Raw genomic sequence first — 21609 nt, 5'->3', positions numbered from 1 at the left:
GTGAAGTTTAAATTAGTGTTTGCAAAGTACTCTGAAACACTTGATGATGAGACCTTCAAAAATGCGAGCTCTTGTTATTATGATTCTCTGACACAAAAAAATGAAGGCCGCATTCAAGTATTTCATGTTATCAGAAAACTGTGCAGCCATGATTAGTGCTACCAAGGAGAATGCTGTACCAAGTAGTCTCTCAAAATTAAGGATGTTGTTAAAAGCATAGTTCGCATGAGGTCCTAAAAGTGACTCTTCTTTTTCTGTTGAAATCAAAATCTGTGGTTGATCTAAATACCTGTGATGCCAGAGAAAAGATAGAAATTTTTTCTTTCTTTTAGATTGTGCGCATGTAACTGAGTATTTAGCAGTTCTAAACATGTAACTAGACATTACATGTTTAGAATTTAGAACTGCTAAATACTCAACTACACTAAATTCTTTTAAAAGACAAAATCAGATGCTATTTTTGCTGTTTAGAAATTAGTTGGTCAGAGAAACTTCAGAAAAAATGTGCATCAATCTGAAAATTCAGAGTATGAAAATTATTAATGCTATAAAGCTCTCCATAAATGACAGAAGCACTTGTTTATTTGCTAGCTGAGTAAGGTGATTTCCCCACTTAAATGAAAAGAAAGAAAGGAAGGAGTTTTTTGGATGAGGGGAGGTGTAATAAATATGGTTAAGACTGCACTCTTCTTAGGGAGCTGACTTCAGAATAAATTTTGCTGGTATTGTCCATTCACTTCTCTATTCTTCTTCAGAAGATATTTTCAAAGGGCAAGAGTTAAAACAATATTTATTAGAAAAACTTGATTGTGAGAAGCCAGTTCAAGGCTCAGAACCCAGACAAAGGGCCAGTGCAAACAAAGGATTGTGTGAGGACAATGAAAGTAGCAAAAAAAGAGTTATGTTTAAAGAATATATTTTGTCTGTATTTTGGAATTCTTTGGCAAAATATGTGAATTATCCAAATCAGAATCATCTGAGTCATCTTTTCATTATTAGCTTTATTGATATGATTCCCCTTGAATCTTAGTGGTGGACTGATGATGACAATATCAGTATTCTGGGGCATTGAGGGGTTTAGTTTGTTTCCTTTAGGCAAGAATGAAAAATAACTGGAGCTAATTTCTAGCAGCATCCTCTTGATTTCTCTTAATCCTGGACTGTGATGACTCTTCAAGCATCTCATTGGAAGCAATTGTGGGAAAAAGGCCATTCCCTTTTCAGCTGTTCTTCCAAACCCTAATGAGTTAACAATTGAAATACAGAAAGTTGCTTCAGAGGTCAGGAGAGTATATTCTACACAATGGTCACAGCATTTGAAACCATGACAGCACTATAAATTGACAAACTAAAGCAGAGCACTTGGTGGTCTGAAGTGGAGAAAAGAACATCAGCCAAGAGCAGTAAAAAGACGAGCCATGAAACCACACAGAAAAAAAAATGAGTGATTTTTTTCAGATCACCTTGTTAGAATTTAGTGTATCAGAGGTCAGATGAGTAGAACAATAATAAGGTCCAAGGTTGAATACCAGTGGGGAAGCTTAACCCAGGAGCTCCAGGTCAACCATAAGTGAATGAGGTAGAACAGTGGAGCAGTAGTCACCCGGGAAGGGAACGCACAAAAGTCAGTGGGTTAAGGGGAGGAGCCCCACAGTTATCAATTAGACTAAGAGAAAGCCCAGGCTCGAGCACCTGGAATAGAAAAATAATCCCAGTGTGATGAAAGGAGATTTTCTCCTGTGCATAGTTCTTGTTCCTTGGATTTCAGGTTTTGAGAAATTTGAAATGCGTAAAGCTAACGATCTTAAATCTGTAACAGATGAGAAAACACTGGCCAGTTGGACGCATGTTTTATGTGCATATGACAATGTTTTCATCCCACGCTGGACAGTCTGCTGAGATACAGGCATAAAAGTAAATTTCTTTTAAAAATATGAGCAAACATATACACACACAGGCAAATACAAGCATGCACACATGTACACCACTGTGAAGGGGGTGTTTTTCAACTTCTTATTTTGTCTTCACAAAAGTATAATTCACACCAATTTTATTTTTAACTTATGAGGAGGAATTTCTTCAGATTTGTGAAGAAAATTGCTTCAAGTGATAAGTATGGAATATTTAAGTGACATTTTACAATGTAAAATGTATATATATATATATATATATATATATATATATATGGTTATGCAACTTCCTCTTCCGATGAACATGCATCACCTAATTTAGTAGGAATTTTGCCATTGATTTCATTGGAGCTAGAAAAGGCCTAAAATAAAGCAGATCATGTCTGATAGCCCATAGTTCAGAGTACATTGAAAATATCCACGTAGATCTAGCCATAACTATCCACCAATATGAGCACGTTTCCTCTGTTATGCAGATTTCCATTTATGATTGTCATAAGATATGAACAACTGTGGTATTACCTTTGTACATCTCTGTGTGTGTGGAGTGGGGGTGAGGGGGTAGTGTATGCATGTGTCTATATAGCAGAAGTTTTTTGTGATGTCTACACTATGCACCTGAAATTCAGTCCTTGCGAGCAGTCTGTGGTGAAAGGGCAAGGATGTATATTGTTAGCTAGACTCAAACTCTAAACATACTTTGTAACCTACTACCCTATTTTGCTTCTTGTCTATTCCTAACCTCACATTTCTGAGGAATTATATAATTCTGGATGGTTGCTAAAACCAGCAAAATTCTTACAGGCAGAATAAGTCTCACCAGCTGTAGCAAAGCACACAGTATCCCCACTATCCTCTGGTGTGTACATGCTGCTTTTTGGGTTACAAAAGACCTATTGTCAAGGTATTGTGATAACTTTTCAAACTCCTTCCATTTTGCTTCTCCAGAACAATTGCACTAACACAGATAAAGCAGAGGCTGACTGCTAAGCACACAGGTATACTGCTCCACAGTCACTGCCTTCCCACATGCACCAAAGAAGATGAAGAGATTACATTGCCAAGTGGCTTCTTTCTGCTTTAAACAGGATGAGTTTTCTGACATGAAAGCTTCTCCTACAAAGACTGAAACAGAGAAGTCCAGGGACAAAAATACCCAACCTTTTTTCAAGAGATTATCAATGGTGGCCTCTGAAATCTAACAGGACAGGAAAAATTATGGTCTACTTAAAGAAGCTGAAAAAGTTTAGGAAAGGAATATGGACTGTAGTTCTCATGGCTGGGTATTATGCTTGTTTGGAAAAAATAGGTGAATTGAGCTATGAATTTATTGCATATGATAAAAGAAAAAGGGTACAACTTCTTCAAGAGTTCATTTCAAGATATGATTTGTCTAAAGGAAAAGATGCTTGATGTATTTCTCTCTAAACAGTTCTTTTTCTGATGCTGTTAGACAGCTGTATTTACATCCTGGAAATTATGGGACATCATTTCAGATGTAAGCAGGGGAATCAAGAAAAGGGGGATAAGAATGTCTCTTGTTTTAAGAGAGGAGGTCCTTTATAAAATAGTGTGGAGAAGCATGGGTGGCAATAACATTTCATTTGTGTGCAACAGGGGAAGTAGGATTAACTGGTATTAGGATTTAATATGCTTTTCTTAGGGGAAAATTTGTTGCTTTAACTTCACAGAGGAGGGAAACTGGTGCACCATTTGGTTAAATGAACATTTTTTCTTTCTTACAGAACAATAAAGTTTCAAACTTAAATTGATAACATCTCTTTGGGTTGCTACTCAGAAGAAGACATCTCATTGTTTGCAGTTTTCCCAAATAGTGTTGCAGTCTCCAAAAGTACTCTGTACGCATTAAAGTTCAGGTTTTTAATATTTTTATACTGCAAATAGCTCAAGGAAAAAAAAAACAAATAAATGAATATTTAGCAGAAGTAGTTCCATTAGCTGACTCTGATGATCCAATGTTAGAGTAAACTGAGGTAATAATCAGAGCTGCAATATGAAACAAATCACAGTTGGCTACCAGACAGACGGATAGACTTTTTTGGAATGAAATATACCACAGTCTTGGGGAAGGATTTGGATCTAGCTCAGCTGAATTTTCCTCCAGGCTCCATCACCTGTACTACCTAGAGCTCCATTGATGTAGTGGAGATTCTAAGTCAGGTGCTGACATCTACACTGGAAGCACCTAAATTTCAGTGCTTCAATTCATATATACAGAGAAAGTATAGATACAGTTTATATCCACCCATCATTAGATTAGGTAGGCTAGTTGGAATAGCTGTAAAATCATTTGCATCTGAACTGGAGCCATACACTCCCCTGGTAGTCAGTAAAAAGGAATAATCACTTGCAAAGTGAGATTCATCTCAATCCACAGTAGATGCCTGAAATCAGTCAGATAAAAGCTGTATTGTTTTGCACTGAAGAGAACAGAAAACTAGTTCAGGTAAAGATGCCTGCATAGGGAGAACAAGTGTCTCCTTCACTCACAAGCAGTCAGATAGAGAAATGTAAAGATTTGATAAAGATAATGAAGTGGTTTTTAGAACTGTTGGTGAGGGTGAATCTCCCACAGGAGGAGGATGCCACTGATACCCCATCTGAACTTTTACTAGTAGGTGGTGGATATCTGCCAGAGGCTGACAAGAACATCATGAAGTACTTATAAGCTAAGTCAAGAAGATGAGAAATGCAATGTCATGGGGAAAGGAAACACTGGAAAGACTCAAGGCAGTGATTCCATGAGCTTAGAAAATGATTATTGTGGTTGTATTTTCAACAACAGGATACAAGCAGGAATATATACAAGCAGGAAACAGCAGCAGCTGTCAGTGCCTGAAAGGAAAAAAAAATGCACTTCTCCAGATAAAAGTTAAGATGAGTTGTAAGTGGTGGAAATTGAAAGAAGGATGCATTCTTAGACATGCATTGCAGAGTTGGCAAAATAAAGTTATGGCCTATGAATTCACCCTTGCCCCTGTGGTTTTGGAAGAGGGATTCCCAACCACAAGAAATGGCAGATGTAACACTTCAGCTCCCCTGCCCCCAGCATATTTAGATTCTGCTGGTTTAAAATGGATCTTCAGCAGTTAAAATGTCAATAGACTCTTATCTGAGGCATGTTATTAGCTGTAACTCATTTTCCTGTACAGTTTAAAAAAATGTATAAATTGGTTATACAGATTTATCAGTCTCTTAGACAGAAAGACAAACTCTGGTCATCTTAAGAGGTACTCCTCTTAGCACATTTTTCCCAGTTGAATGAAGACCAAAATGATTGATCACATCTTTGTTAAGAATTGCAGCGGGGGACACTGGGAAACTGTGGGAGTCACAGTTCATTGAAGTAAATCACATGTACTCTCTTGTGTTAGTGCAGAATGGCAGAGGGGACAGATGACCAGCGTGATTCACTCTGTCTAATTTCATACAAGCAGTGAATCCTTGACTATGGGCTCTACAGGGCTCTGATTGTGAAAAAGAAGGGACTAAAAGATCACGGTTAAAAACCTTCAGTATGGAAAATATGCAAAGTTCTCAGCAGGGAAGAAAGAGAGATAAAAATATTATAATTTATCATGGAGGCCATAATTCCCTCTCCTCACCCATCATAGAGAAATTCAATTCAAAAGAAAGACTGCAGAGTTTTCAAAGATTTTGCAAAACTGGTGGTACTGGCAAAATCAGCCCCAACTTTGGTGTTTTAAATAGTGCTTTTTATACAAAATCTATATTCTTTTGTGACAGTGCAGGATCAAGCTGACACAATAAGAATTCTATCAGAAATAAAATTAATGGCATCACCACTAAATTGTTTCTGAATTCAGTATAAAGAATGTCTAGCAAGTGGGCAGTCAGAAATGAAAGCATTACCTATTCCCTTTCAAAAAGGGGCAAAAATATATCCTTAGAAAGTTCAGTTCACTCTGGTGAGGGGGTGGAATGATTTTCACCCTTTTCTCATCAACTAGAATGCTTTTCACAGCCAAAAAATCACAAGGTACAGTTAGATACAAGACTACTTCTGTAGGAAAATGTGTTCGTGTTAAAAATGAATAGAAATTATAGCAACAGAATAAAATGAAACTTGCAAGCCCAGAGAAATAAAACAACTTGTTATTTATGATAAACAACAGGGGATTGTTGTAGGTCTGAAGCAATCAAAAGAATTTTGCACCACAAAGAAAATCTGAACAAAAATAATAATAATACTTCGAATTCAGACTTTTCATTTATTGAATTGTTTCTGTACAACAAGCTTTTCAGAATAACACAATACATTCTAATGTTCTGGAATTGTTAATGAAACAACCTAGTTGTAAAAGAATATAGAGCTCTACAGAAGAGAGAGCTGTTATTTTGTTGGTTCACATGCTTCTTACTCACATATCCATTGTGTGTACTTTTCTGTCCTAAAAGTGTTCCTCACATTAGTTTTTAAGAGTGTAGGAGGGCACTTAATGATTAACTAGGAGAAATAACTGTTTGATAATACCTTACCATGTGTGGACATAAACTGGATCACAGTCTTTATTTTAGTGGTTTTCCATTTCCCCTTGTTATTATTTTTATGGTACACAGCCTCATAGAAAATCTGACATCTTCCATGGCTTTTCATTTATACCCTTGTTCACACTTGAAAGCTCTGCAAACCTCAAAGGAGTGACTATAGGTCTTTTTCAAGTCCCAGACATAAAATAAATCAGTGATCACTGTCAGATTACAAATTTTTCCTTTTAAAAAATCTGCAAATCCTTATCCCAATCTGTAAAACAAAATTCAATATTCCAGTGGTGCACAAGTCAGGGACACTATTTGGTCTTAGGCACAGTAAGGAAAACACCATATTCCAGTCAATGTAATCCATACACTTGAAATGGAGAAACAAATTTAAATTCAGGTGTATTTACTACTTAGACCTTCTTGTGTTCCTGCTATCATTTAAGAGCTTTACAAAAAGATGGTCTGAAGGCTTTGTCAGGGAAGTGTTATCTCTTTTTTTATCCTCAGCTGCAATACAAGCACAGAAGGAAGAAATGTTTTCCTCCAAAAAGTTTAGTCAAGTGTGTGCCCAAAGCAGAAGAACTTTTCTTCCTTCTTGAGGAAACTTAACATAGCTTGTTAACTTTGGAATACCTGGAGAAAGAGAAATAATTACGCTACTGTATAATTTCAAGTCTGTCAAAATACCTTCTGCCTCCATGAGGATACTGGTGGTCCCTTCTTAGCAACTACCTTCTCTGCTAGAGTTTTTATCATCGTGCTCAATTATTAAGAAATAAACATATGAACACAGAAAATATACCTTAAAAGTTGCTGATATGCCTGCATGAGAAAAGTATCCATGAGTTTAAATTTTGAGCACCTCTGGAGTGTGCAAAGTCTATCTGAATTGACCTTTGAAGCTTTTGCATTGCAAAGAGCAAAGGGGATGAAATTCTTTGAACAGATTGTTATAACTTGTTCATCTAAGTCTTTCAAAGGCTACTGGACTGCCATAAAGAGCATTTTATCCACTGAGGTAGGCATATATGTATATGGAAAGTTAATCTCACAATGTCGATAAAATGGGGAGAAATTAATGCAATAAGATTACACTTTATCTCAATTTTATTGAAATTAAATGGAAAGTTTTTTGGGTGTGAAAAGAAGGTACACAATGATCCTAAATCAGTTTTAAAGTAGAAAGTGGCAGAAATTCCCTAGCTACAAAGCACAAGCCATTCACTTCTTGTCTAGAACAGGAAAGAAGAACCAAAAGCTGGATATGTCTGTAAGTGTCTTGTTCATACTTCATTGCATCTTCCTTTGAAGTCGTGGCTTTGATCACTGTTCACAGGACAGTGGACCAAATGGGTTTCCAGTGTGATACAGCTGAACATCCCTGTGATCTTGAGTGCCTCAGGATTCCTCTATGCTAGAAGACTTCAGCATAGAGAATAAAATTGTGGGCATTTCAGGAAGGAACAGACATCCTAGATCGTTCCCCTCTTTCTCCATGTACTCTTTTTCTCAGCTCTTGTTCTTTCTCTATATTATTTTTGTTGTGAATAGTTCTTTATTTATCTCTACTGCCCAGGCATACAGCCTCACAGAAAAGTTTATAATACTGCTGAGTACAGAATGATAGAAAGTTGGTCAGAGAGGAGTGAGCAACACATAAACAAACACCAATAGCTCAGCCTGATTTCAGTCCCAGATCTGCAGCAGTACAGATCACCCTCTGTTTTTTTCTCCAGACTACCCTACTACAATATGTTACATATTGTGGTAATTGAAGGCTTTATTCAGAACGCAGCTGTGCCAGGATAAAGATTCTCATGGATGAGCTTAGAACAAAATTTTGTTATTCCTTCTCCAACCTTACATTAACAGAAAATCAAGATCTGCAGAGCAGGATGAATGAGGTCCAATGACTTTTTGCTGAATAAAAAGTGCGAGAATGTTAGCGCTATCCTGTGAACTGTCTGATAATTTTACACTGTTCTGCTTTGTATTTGCCTGTACATATACATACATGTACTTTTTATTTTTACTCTGAATCTTACTTAAATTGAAAAAATTGCCTTCCCCACTGGAATGAGTACTATCAATGTATTTCATGCCATTGAAATAGAGTGAAGTCCAGTGAGGTGGTGCCTCACTCTTTATGACAGCTTTTCTTGGCCCAAAATCAGTTGATCTAAGTTCTTCATCTAAGTTGATCTAAGTTCAGCAACGTTTTTTCAATTCTTGTCATTCCATCATAGAGATGTTGATCAGATCAATAGAAAACACTTTATAAAAGTAACCTTTTCCTCACTAGAAAACTATCAGTTTCCTTTTAGAAAGGGAAACATACTTACTGAAAATTTTCATACTCTTATAATCTCAAATGACTTCACAAAAAAAATAAAATCCAGAAAAAAAAACCCCATACCAAAAAAAAAAAGCCCCAGCCCTACTTGCTCTTTAGCTTAATTTCTCTCTCTCTTAGCTTTTTAAGGATTTATTTATTGTTTGTCAAGGAAAGCCATATACTAACAGTATACATACTTTTACACATTTTTTTTTTCACTCTTCATTTTCCACTGATTTCTCAACCATACTCAATGAAACTCTAGCTTGTAAAGTCATAGCATGCAAAAGCAAAGGAATCTGTTGGAAGAACTGTACAATTGCCAAGATGGTTCAAGAGTCTTTTCTCACTTTTTGGACATAGATATTTGCTTAACACTATATATTTTCCATTATCAAATCACAGGATTTTTTAACTCCACTCTTCTTGGATACAGTCCTGAAATCCAGCCAGAAAGATCCACTGTTTTAGTAACTACTACCTTGCACATTAAGTGATACAGGATGACCAGGTGTCAGGTAGTCTATGGTCCACTCTAGTAGCTCTCAGCGTCCTGGGTAAATTTCAGTTTTCCAATATTTATTTCACTGGCAAGTGCATCTGGCTGCCTGAAAGACTGCCTCTCACACTGCTAGATTTCTCTGCTGTAGAAACTAAATCTAGTGAAACACAACTTTCTGGGATCAGAGCCAGGTCACTCTCAGTTCAGTGGCCTTATCTTTGAATTTACAATTAGGGGCTCATGCATGTCTCCTTTCATGAGAGGCAAACCTCATTCTTCCAGTGATCCATTCCCTCAAATATCGAACTGGTGCTACCAGTAGACTGCATCTTGCACACATGATGAGATTTTGCTGGCAAAAATTGCTGTAGAGTTTTATTCCTCCTTGACTGAATATCTGTCACTTCCAAACTGATGTTAATTGATGCCTCCTTTCTGTGGTGGTGGGAGTTTCAGAGCAGATGTTAATACAGCAATGAGTGTGTTAAGGAAATTTAAAATATAAAAAGACTGACTTGTGCTTACTGTCTATATATACTACCGGAGATTTATTGAAAAACAAGATAAAGAATATATTTAGCTGCTGTGGGTGGGGTCTGAAATTAATACATTCTCTGCATTTTTCAAACTAAGTCTGCATGAATAAACCTAATTCTCTTCCTCCTTAAGTAGTATTTTAAATGCACCACGTATCTTTTTCCTTCACCAGGTAAGCATCTGGAATAACAGGCCTTACTGATACACAATCTAGCACTAGCATCTAGCATGAGAAGCACAAGTCAGCTCAACATAGAAAATATTGCTGTTAAATAATTACACATTGTCTTTAAATTATGGTTTGCTGTTTCTGAAAATGGCTGTATCATCCATCAAAGGATACTATAAGCTTTTTAAATAGATATGTCATGTAGATGTATTTTTTAAGATTACATATAAATTCATTTCTTTTTATTTTGTATTAATATTTAATTCTAACTCCATTATTTGAGATTCAAGATGGGATACATCTAAATATGAAGCTTTTATTCTGCCCTGTAAGTTATACAGTATAGTTTAATATTAAGATTTTACTAGACAGTTACACAGTACTCAGTTTTAATATGGAATACTTCATCATGTTCATTATCGCCTATTTAGACTCATGTAAACTGACACTCCTGAAATAAGCAAGCTTTAAAATGTTAATATAAATGTTATGACTCTTTTAATTGCAATAGACATCTCATTAAGTAATTTAATACCAGTGGGACCTCTTACCAATACACAAAAAACATACTTTGCCCAGCTTTTACATACAGCACAATATGACAGATAAATTTTTTTCCACAGTGATGCTCATCAGCTTTCCCTTTGCTATCCATATCCTGAGTGAGAACATCTTGGCAGCAAGTTGCCTTGATAGGCTGGATTAGCTGGCTCAAACCAGAGCACCTTTGGTAAGGCTGCACCTGTCTGCTCAGGATTAACTAGCAGGACCTCTCAGAAGCAGCACCAGAGAGGGAGCTACCTAGACCATGGCCCCGGTGGAATTAGTTCTTCACCTAGGTGGAGAGAAAAACATGCATGACATTTCCATTACCCTAGAAGGCAGAAACATCTGGTTACTTGGTTCAGCTCATCAGCAGGAGAGCCTGTAGTTGATTAGCCCTTCTCTCAGTAGTAGGCGTTACTAGAGTCTGTGGGAATTACTAAAGATGGTTTCAGGGGACCGACGTTAATTTGGCTTGCCAAAATAATATGCAATTTTTTAAGGAGTTTGTGTTAATTAGTTGTATAATTTGATGTGATGTGATTGGTTTTGCACAAAGAAAAGCAGAACAGGGTTTGCTATTACAGGCTGCTGTAGGAGAATCAAGAGATGGCACTTAAACAGCACACAGTGTGAACTTGCCGTGGTGAAAGGCCTTAGTTCATGATCTAATTATACAACGGGATTCCCTTTCTCAAAAGCTAAAAGCCTTTTGATTCTTTTTGTCTTCTAAGATACTTTATTTTGATTACTGTACTGTTAATTCCTTGCACCTATTATTTCACCACAGATTAAGTCACTTTGGATATCCTATTTTGGCCTATTTTGTATAATATTCCGCTTTTACGAGAAAAGAAATATGTAAAATTATGAAAGTTGGCAATTTATAGTTTATATAATTCCTAACTGAATCTTTCTGCCTGCCTTCTGCTGTCCATTCACTAACTCTTTCTCAACTATTATTGGCAATTTAGGCTTCTTTGCTACCTGTGGAATGGTAATCAGTGGTAGCACTGATGTCAGAATTACAGTTTCTGCCAGGATAACTGATAACTGTGTAGCCTGGGAACTTAGAAACATACATGAGGTACTCAACATCCTCTCATTAAAAGCATTTGCTGCCTGATGACTGTTGAAAATATTTTAGAACTGCACTGAAAAGTATCCGCTGAGGACTCTGGCTGAATGAGAGGGTTGTTTAAGATTTTTCCTCAGGATTTGCTGAGTATGGGAGTAGGCAACTGAAGCAATTCTCAGAAATAGTATACCCGTCCACCTTTCTCTGTTCTTCTCAACTTTCTTGCCTATTTGGACAGCAGATTCTTTGGTCTGGTGGCTATTTCTTCCTAAGTGCTTGTACAGAGTGCTAAGTGCTCTGCATACAGAGTTGCCAGTCCTGGCAGTGGCCTCCAGGCACAGCTCTCTTAGACATGCCAGTTAATTAACTCACAGCTCTCTCCCATTATCTGCCACCCCCATCTAACATTTTAAAATTTCATGTCACCTCCACTAGCAGCAAGAGGCAGGAGTTTATTTATCACTATTTCCACAGGGAAGGAAGTCTGGAACATACAGTATGCAGTATATACACTACCGAAATTTAGCTACATACTTATTCAGGAGATTTGTCTCCTTAAGCTGTTTGTCTTGTTAGTGGCTACTGCTTCAGATCACCCTTGGAGTGAGACTGTCTCCCTCTGTGAACTATCAAAATTTAGGCAGCATGGACCCACCTCAGGATATCCATTTCCGTTCTTCTGCAAGAAAACCCCATGCTTGAAAGCCTGTCTCCACTGAGGATGGCTGAGAGAAACTTATTTGCATGCTGCTTAAGAGAGTCTTCTGTGGACTGGGGTTTCACACAAATCTGCTGGGCAATGGAGAACCTTCTCACACTTTGCTGAAAGTCTGCCTGAACCTTGCATGCTGATGTCCAGACTTCTCAGAGATGTTCATAAATCTCAGACTCAGAGTTGCCTGAAATCTCATAAAACTCTGGTTTCCTATGATACAAGGTTCCCTTATAAATGGTTCACAGAGCTCTCTTCAAATTTCTAAAAAGAGGCAGAGCAGAGTTTATGGGATGTTCTGTTCAATACCTAATCCCTGTGGAAAAGCCCTGTAGTTTAGGTAAGACTTCATGTAATAAAGCAAGTCCACCAAACACAAAAGAGTTCTAATGGAATCTTTGTACCATCAAGGCTTGGGAGATATGAGCTTAGTACTGGTGGGAAGTGTTTAAAAGCCTGAAAAAGATTGGTGTCAAAGGAGGAATGTACAGTATGTAGTGGAATGGAGTTGGTATTACATATACATAAGGGGCAAGTGTGCTAGTGCAGAAGGGTGCATTGAGCAGTTCTAGTAAGAGAAAAGTGGGGAGGAAGAAAAAGCCCTAACATTTCATTGGCACGGATCAGGACTGAGGATGCCTGGAGAGCTTCCAGGTGATTTCTATTAGGTGCAGCAAGAGTGATGGCATCCATCAGGGTGACTGTCTGTGCAAAGCTCAGCTGTCTGTCATGGGATCACCTGAACCCTTCATGGATTGTAGACTTAAAATGCTCATATTGCTTGCTATTTATTTTCTATTTGAATATCAGTTATTACTAAAACCATGTTTGTTTACCTTGAGCAGTCAGTAATTTGTAGTTACTCCTCAGCATCTTTAAACACTACCTGCAGAACTGACTGGTGTTGCCTGTTTCTGAAATTGCCTCAGTTATCTGCCTCTTTGACTGTCATTGCCTATCTTAGGCCTAGATTTCAAGCTCATGGAGAGTGAATGTCTACATTGCCAAATTCTATATATTCAAACTTTTTGCAGAATGGGTTTCTGTATTTTTTCTGTATTTTCTACCCATCTATCACAGTGATGTCCATAATGGGGAGTACCAGGAAGTACAGTAAGGTGAATACTAAGAAAGATTGATAGGAAAGAATTAATGCAACCAAAAAACTACTAAAAAATAAGTGTTTCATTTTGTCCACTGAGGTCATTTCATATAAAAGGATGTTGCAAGACCGATGTTTTAATCACTCCATGTAAACCTCTCAGAAACAATGCAGTGAACAGACATGAAAAATTCTTCATAATTATCAACTCCTGTGCTATATATGGGTAAATATGTCTTACATCAGAAAGATATGTCCATCAATACATTATTCATTAACAAATACAAAATAAACACTTCTTTGAGTAAACATATTATTTTTACGTCAAGTTGACTTTTAAAGTCTTATAGTACAAATACAGAATTATTTCTATTGATGTAGAAAAGTTATATTTTCACTTATTTAATGAAAGGTGGTAGCAATTGATGTAAAACCAAGGCAGGAGTACCATGCTAATAACCAGGAGGTTAAGCCAGCCTATATAAATTTATTAATATAAATTTCTCTATATTATCTATATTATATCTATATTGATATCTATATCTATAGATAATATTAATATTATCTATAGATAAATATTAATTTATCTATATTGATTTTAAATTAATTATGAGAGTAGTAGATTGATTAATTGAATATGAAGAAAAATTTTCAGATTTTGCTTAAATACAGAAGAAGAAACGGATATAGAGATAAACCATTAATTTCCTTTCTTAGCAAAACTGCCTTCTCTTTCTTTCCACCTCTCCTGTCTTCTTCACTTCCCCAAGTGATATTGGAAGGACTCAGGCCAGGAAATTTTCCTACTTTGTGATACATTACAGAAGTAGCCTGAGAACAATTGCTGAATGAATGCATTTTAAATCCATCAGTGGCATCAGTACTAAAGGAGATACAGAAAAGACATCTGAGCCTTACCTAGAAAAGTCCTTCAAGGCTGAAATTTTTTGGACACCTGTATATACTGAGGCATCCCTATATGAGCTTTTAGACTCATGAAATGCCAAAACACCATTTTTATTAGTGCCAGTGAAAAGCTTAGAGGCTGTTGTACTATTATTTTTGTTCCTGTTACTCAGATATATTTTCCCTGTGAAGCACATTACAACTTGGGAGTGCCCAGTCCTGTGAAAGTTAAATAAAGAGATACATAAACCAAAAGCCTCACAATAGAAGTCACAAGGAAATCTAGTCAAAGCAAATGTACTGACACTAGACAACAGTTGCTGTAAATATGCAGACGCCTTGTCTTTATAACTGGTGATTTTAAGATGCTCTTCAACTTTTGAAACAGGGCTGAAATCTTCATTCTTCATCTCACGTCCAGAATTGATGAATCTAATTTTTCAGTCAGTATAGATTCAAAAATCAGTTCGAATGGATATGACGTATCATTAATAAAAAAGAAATACACAATTAAAGCTCTAAAACTATCCATTGTTAAATAAGACATATATGAACATTTGAAAGTGAATTACCATTCACACTTAGTTGAAAATTCCTTTATTAACTTTTTAGCCACAGATTTTTTTCCTGAAACCCTGTAATATTGCAGCACTTTACCTAAAATATTTCTGAAGTTTTGTTCAATCATTCACCAGTGGTTGGATCTTGAAGCAAACTACAGAACAACATAATGTAATGACTTCTGACTTATGAACTTATCAATGTCACAGGTTAAGTGGCTTAATTGAGAATCTGTAAAATGTCAAAACAGAGCAAGAGTAGTGGACAATATAATTAGACTGCATCACAAGGTGTTCATGGAAGGGAGGGAAAATGGTCCAGTCAACCTTAATTTTCATATTCTTGACTTCTAAGTACTAATGCTATCTCATCTAGGAGAAGCCAAACACAGAACTCATATGGAACTCTGCAGCAAGATCCTCAAATTATACAATTAAGTAATACACTTTAAAAGCATTTTAATAAAGGTTTAAGAGTAATGAGGCAACAAGGCTTTGCTGTAAGACATTTCATTATGAAACTCAGTTACACAGCAAAATTATGTTTTCCCTTGTTGCCTTCAAGAAATGCTGTGACTTTCCAAAAGAAATTATGCTCAATTAAAACCTACTGCCATCGAGGTGTGCTAGCTGCGTGCTTCTCCACCAGAAGCATACAACAAAGATGGCAGGGAAATTAGCACAGCAAACCACCAGCAGGGATTTTAGTATTAGACTGGGTATAATCCCAGACTCTACATTTACTTCTAATCTTCCTTCTCACAGGAGTAGCCTCACAACCTTCCCTATATGTGCTCCTGAGCCGTTTGTTTACATGCAAAATCAGATTATATTACCAACTTCCCCTATTCCTTAGTCTATTTTCTTTCCCTCAAGATTCACTTTTTGCTTTTTTCTCTGTAACATTTGCAAAATTGACTGTGAAGGAAGGGTAGCTAGTCCTCAATGGGCTGGTATTCCTTGGTCTGGGTTACCAAGATGCCTAACTAAAAACTGGCTCTGCTATCTCCATGCTTTGTGTAGTCACTTCTGTCTTCTGACTGCAAGATAAATTTACCACAAGAACACTTTGGAGGGGAATGCTACCTTTTCATTACATGCTTAATATCCATTATAATGGAACCTGGCTTCTAGTTCAGGCCCTAAAGGCATTTCGCAATGCAAATAATACACAATACTAATAATAAAAACAAAATTTTCATCACAAGGAACTTGATTAATTGTCCAAATCCTGAGTAAAAGTATCTATACCTGTATAAATTTTTACAATTTTTGTTTTGTTTAAATACATTCCCATTTAAGACTAATTCTGTATTTCCATGCAGATATATATACATCTCCATATTGCAGTGAGTTCTTTTAGTTGTTGTTTGAAATGCATGTCTTAAATTCATGTATCATTCCAAAGTTAAGCTTATGGAATCTTCACAGATACAATTGTATCTGGGTAACAGATTGTTTGTTAAATGGAAATGGAAATTATCAACTACGTGAATTATTTCTTGTGTTATCCTCACAAGGCAGTGCTTTGAGTCACATGCTGTTAGACACTCACTGTGACATGAAGCACTGTTTGCAAGATACCTACAGCTCCCAAAGGTGTCGTCATGAGAATTAGAGGTCTCAACAGTTTTTTCATAGGACAGGATTTAAAGCAATATATACACATTATTTTCTTGTTTGAACATTACCCCTAACAGCATATCCAGGTATATTTCCTTTTCTCTCATCACTCATACAGAGATGAAAAGAGCATACAAGAGAAGTGATCACTTGTGGTAGACTAGTTTTGAAGAACAGATTATTCATTCGCTTTAACATCTGTTCTAGGTAGGTAGTATCAATTCTATAGTAACTGCACAGGAGCAGGAATATGTTTTCTTTTGGGTTAATTTGCAAAAAATTTTCTATGTGCCACAATGATCCAAATTAATGGTACAGGTTTTTATTTTAGTATTGTCATTACTAATTTGGTCCTTTTTCAGATGCCATTATGCAGGAAAGATAACTGTTATAGTAAAACAATTATTTAAGAAAAATCAACAGAAGAGAGTTTCATGGCAAAATAATTTTTTATTTTGTCCATACACACATAAAAAAAACATAGCAAAAATGTACATTATTACCAATTTAATCACTTCTTCATAAGTTTATAGACAAATCTGTCCTGGCCGAACACTTTTACAGTAAATGATTCTGTAGGAACTGATTCTCCATTCAGTGGCAGTCAGAGATACTGCTTCCACAATTTTACATAGACTGTTTACTTGGAGTTTCCTAAAATTTTTTTACAGGTAGCTCTTGGTTGTGGAAGCTATAGTATTTGAACTGTTCTGTATTGCTTGTAACCCAGTGCTCTTTTCTTTCTTGAGAATAAGGCAGAATGTGGGTCACTCTGGGATAGATGTAGTGAGGAAGTACCATCAAAACAGGGAGATCAAATATTCATAAACCACTGCAAAAGCACTAACTTACCTACTATCACCTGGTTGGAAAATAAAACCTGTCTTCCTCTCCACTTCATCAGTATGTAGCATCTTCAAGGTGCTGATAGCAGACAGCCTAGTCATTTTATATTAGAGACAAGTCTTTCATCACAAGAGGCAGAATGGTTCCTTCACCTTCTCTGAGCTTCCCAGCCTTCAATATCATCTTCCTCCCAAAGATAGTCTTGGTTTTTTCTTCTACCTCTTCTCCTGTGAACTTGTTCCTCTGTTTCCATTTACCACCAGATCCCCCTCTCCTACCCTCTCCATACAGCTTATGAGCTGCACTGTACTCCCCCCCTGCTGCTTCCCCCCAGCACTTTTCTCATGGCAGCTCTCTCCCTCCTCTTTCTGAGGATCTGCTTTCCTGAGATTTGCTTGCCCTGGGGCACTGTCCCTGGGGCTTGTGGAGCATCCTGCCTCTGGCTAGCAAAGATTCCCAGCCAGCCTTGAAGCTTTGCCAACTGCCTGTCACTCCCTGCCACCCACAGGTTACTGGGTTGGAGCAGCAGGACACGGAGACAGCAGCACTGCATGCCAATGTGTCTGCACAGGGCATGTCTCCAGGGGTCATGTAACACTGATGCTGCTTCTCTGGGAAGACATCCCACTTTGAGGCACACATCCACACGAGTGCATCCCATGTTTCCAGCAGAACATCTCCTTAATCCATGCACTGCTGCTTGCTCCTTCACCCATTGGTGTGTTGGCTGTTAGCAGGACTTGGTGCACACACACTGCAAAACCAGCAAGGTTAAACAGCAATAAAAATGCTAGCACAGATAATGAAACAGAGAAACAGATAATGAATGGGAGACTTCAGAAATAAAGGAAGGAAACAAAATCACAGCTGACATGATAAGTACTTCCAAAATAATAGTAGGGGTCAGCCAGGAATTTTCATCCGTGCTCTCCTATCATTACATGAGGGTAAGGAAATACTGCCTGAAAGTAAAAGCTGATCTTTGGAAACTCAATGAAAAAAAAGAAATATTCCCCCTCTCCACTCACAGTATATAATTAGCTCATAGTAATAATTGCCCTTGTGTGTCACTGAGGCCAAGTACTTTGTAAAATACAGTCAGTACAAAATACTTGCAGTTACCTATTTTGTAAGAGGGATACTAATGGCAAGCTTCATGCTTTAGGTCAGTCTCTGTTAAAGACAAGGAGGAGACTTGATACACTGGCTCTTTCAGAGAGATTGAATGTTAGACCACAGAGACTTATTGTCTGACCCTGTATGGCAATTTCTACTGTAAGGGGAGCAAGGAGGATGTAGAAGGCTGGAGATTCAAGAGGAAACGTGTAAGGAGTGGGAGAGAAGGTCCATTATAATAAAATGAGAATAAAATTATGGTAAAGAAAAAGGTTTAGCTGATATTTAGGTAAACTCTCTTTTACTTTTATTCTGTTTCTTTTACTTTCATTCTGTTTCTGCAGTGCTCTACAGAGGTTTTATTAAAGACTATATATTTACCTTTGTTTTACAGAAACATGCTTTTGAGAATCTTATTATTTGACTTGGAAGCTACCTCCAGTGTTTACCTAGATGATTATCAATATTCAGTAAGTCTGACTTTGATCCCAGTTCCATTTAAAGTTATATTGATTTATTCCTACAATTAATTAATCCTAAAAAGAAATGTCCAGCAACTAGAAATTTGTGAAGACCAGATACCATGTGCTGTTACATTTGGAGAAAGTACATATAATAAAGTCCACTACTTGTGTACCAGATGCAAAAAAAAGTAAATTTAATTTTTTTTTTTTAAATCCTTATTGGAGAAATATGACTCAAAGGTATTTAATTAACAGATAAAGTGGAAGAGATAGTATAAGGCTAACTGACCATTTTGGACATGAAGTTAAACATTTCCTGGGATTTGAACAACTTTTCTTTGATTTTGATCCTCGTGTCTCTCAAGGTTCCATTACCCCTGCCAGCCAGCCTCCAAGAAAGAAAGAACTGATTTAATCCAAAATACTAAGGCAAAGTTAATGTTGTATGTATTACTGACCCATCTTAAACTGTAACTGGTGGTAGTTTTGCCTGAAAATCTGAACAAAGTGTCACAAAGTGGATGAGTGTAATTGCATAGTATGCATTTGAAGCAGAACTATTCTGATCCATGTTACTCCTTTAAAGTTACTCATTTCCAATATTTTCTGGACTGCCCTTAGACCAAGGGAACTTGATGTATTTCAAAAATTCCTCCTTTAAAAAAATGCAGGCTGGAAACAGAATTCCTCCCCAGGAATCAAAAGTATTGACTGTAACAACAGTATGTCCACTCATCAAAGTAGTGCTCTGGTTTTCTGTTTAACTGGTAGCTTGTTGTTTTGAGTAGGGAGTGCCAGTGAAACCTTAAAACATAGAAAACCTAGTCTGGGACAGAAATATTCCGTGCACACATCCATCTCATTGAGTTACTTTAATGTTTCTAAGTTTTGTCAGTGATAATGCAAAACAGTAATTGCAACATAAACAAGAGCAAATGTATCTTTATTTGGGTTACTCAGCTTTCTATCCTACTGTTTTCTCCTTCATATTAGCTGCTATTCCATGCCCCAGGGCTCCTTACCATCTCCTCATTAAGGCAGGCACCTTCTTGTGGCTCCCTATCAGCCTCCTGCACTGCAACAATTAACCCATTATAGTACCAAGTATACAACCATTGCAGCATTTATTCAGATTCATAATGTGCTCTCATTGCATGCCAGGTTTTAAATTTAATTTTGAAGGAAACAAGAGATGTGTTGAAACATGTTAGATTTTTCCAAAAATGGATCATGTCATAAATAAACAGGTTTTTCTAAAGAAAGGAAATGCAATAGATCTTGCTCCTCTGGTATCTATAAAGCATATTCTCATGATTGGAGGGGGAGGGGTATTATTTAAACTGGAGAAAGAGGACATCAGTTGGAAGAACTGAGGGGAACTGATTGGAGAAGAGGTGACTGCAGGTTGTTCTGAAAATAGGTCTACTGCGATAGACAGAGATCAGTAATCAGGTCCTACATGTACTGCTTTTATTATTAATCCTTTTGTAGGGTCCTATTTTCATTAACACCCACACTGAAGCAAAGGGAGTATATGCAGGTGAAATTTTCTGATTACACAAAGCTAGGAAAAAATGCCAATAGTATCTTGTAGTGCAAGGAGAGAAAAGGGAAGAAAAGGAGTGGGGTGTGACAAGGTGAAATCTGAGAGAGTAGCCTCAAGATGGTACACTTCAGAAAACAAATAATGAAGCAGTGGGTTTAGGCACCTAGTTTGGGTGGGTAGCATTGCTTCAGCTGCTGGCTGAAGGAAGAGGTAGAAGTTGGGTATTAAAAATTTTGGATCACTGTCCTTGTTAATAAAAGGTGATCGTGAGCCTTAGATATGTTTTGCCTATATCAAAAAAAAAAAAAAAAATTTGATGAGGGAGAGTGGGAAGGGAAGTGGTGGATTTTTTTCCTAATTTTCATTGGATGATATTTCTCTGACAGAGCACAGGCAGACAGTGAACAACTTGGGTCACCCATTTTATTTCATCCATGTACAACACAATTATTTCAAACTGGGACAAGCACCAAAATGGTGCACTGGGAGGAGGAAGAAGGGCTATCTAACATGGCAAATTAAAAGTGTCTTACTTGTTTACACAGACAAAACAAAGGCTGAAAGGAAACATAACTGTTTTCTATAAATATACAAAGAGGGAGAAGAGCTATTTAAAGGACGATAAGAAAAAATGGTTATAAAATGGCCATGAATAAACTCCAACAGGAAATTAGGAGGAAGCACCGGAATGATATCTTGGAGCAGGGGAAGCAAGAAACTTCATTGGTTACAGCATGAAACTTGAGCACTTCATGAAGCAAATTGTGTGATGTGCAGTTGACAGCAAAAACTGGGGTTTGAACTTGATGCAGGAGGCCTTTTAAATCCTATTTCCTATGCTTCCAGAGGAAGCTGATTTAAATCTTCAGCAAGAGACGTCTTAGATGCTGATAACTGTAATTAATACCTTACACTCCAGTAATAACCTTCCATCTAAAGGCCACGAAAAACATTGAACACACATGGGACTAAAACATCTAAATATCTACCTGTGTTGTTTCTGTTGTTTTTCAGCCAGGAAATTGTGATGCCCTGAGCAACTCTTTTGGATCACTTGGAAAACTCTGTAAAAATGAAGAATAGACCTCACAGATCTCCTAATTTTAAGAATAAACCTGTAGTTTTGAAAATTTTCA

The 21609-nt window shown here is 37.0% G+C and overlaps 1 protein-coding gene across 1 annotated transcript in view; it reads left to right on the top strand.

The window, feature by feature from the left end:
- LOC129117638 (uncharacterized) overlaps nucleotides 1–21609 on the top strand; it is a 375689-nt gene extending 354080 nt beyond the window's left edge. The window contains exons 18-19 of the mRNA XM_077173394.1: nucleotides 18858–18933; nucleotides 21488–21609. The gene's annotated coding sequence lies outside the window, so the exon portion shown is untranslated. The remainder of the gene's footprint in view (nucleotides 1–18857; nucleotides 18934–21487) is intronic.

This window comes from Agelaius phoeniceus, chromosome 2, assembly GCF_051311805.1.
Source record: "Agelaius phoeniceus isolate bAgePho1 chromosome 2, bAgePho1.hap1, whole genome shotgun sequence".
Classification (NCBI taxonomy): Eukaryota; Metazoa; Chordata; class Aves; order Passeriformes; family Icteridae; genus Agelaius; species Agelaius phoeniceus.
This window is presented reverse-complemented; position numbering and strand designations above follow the sequence as displayed.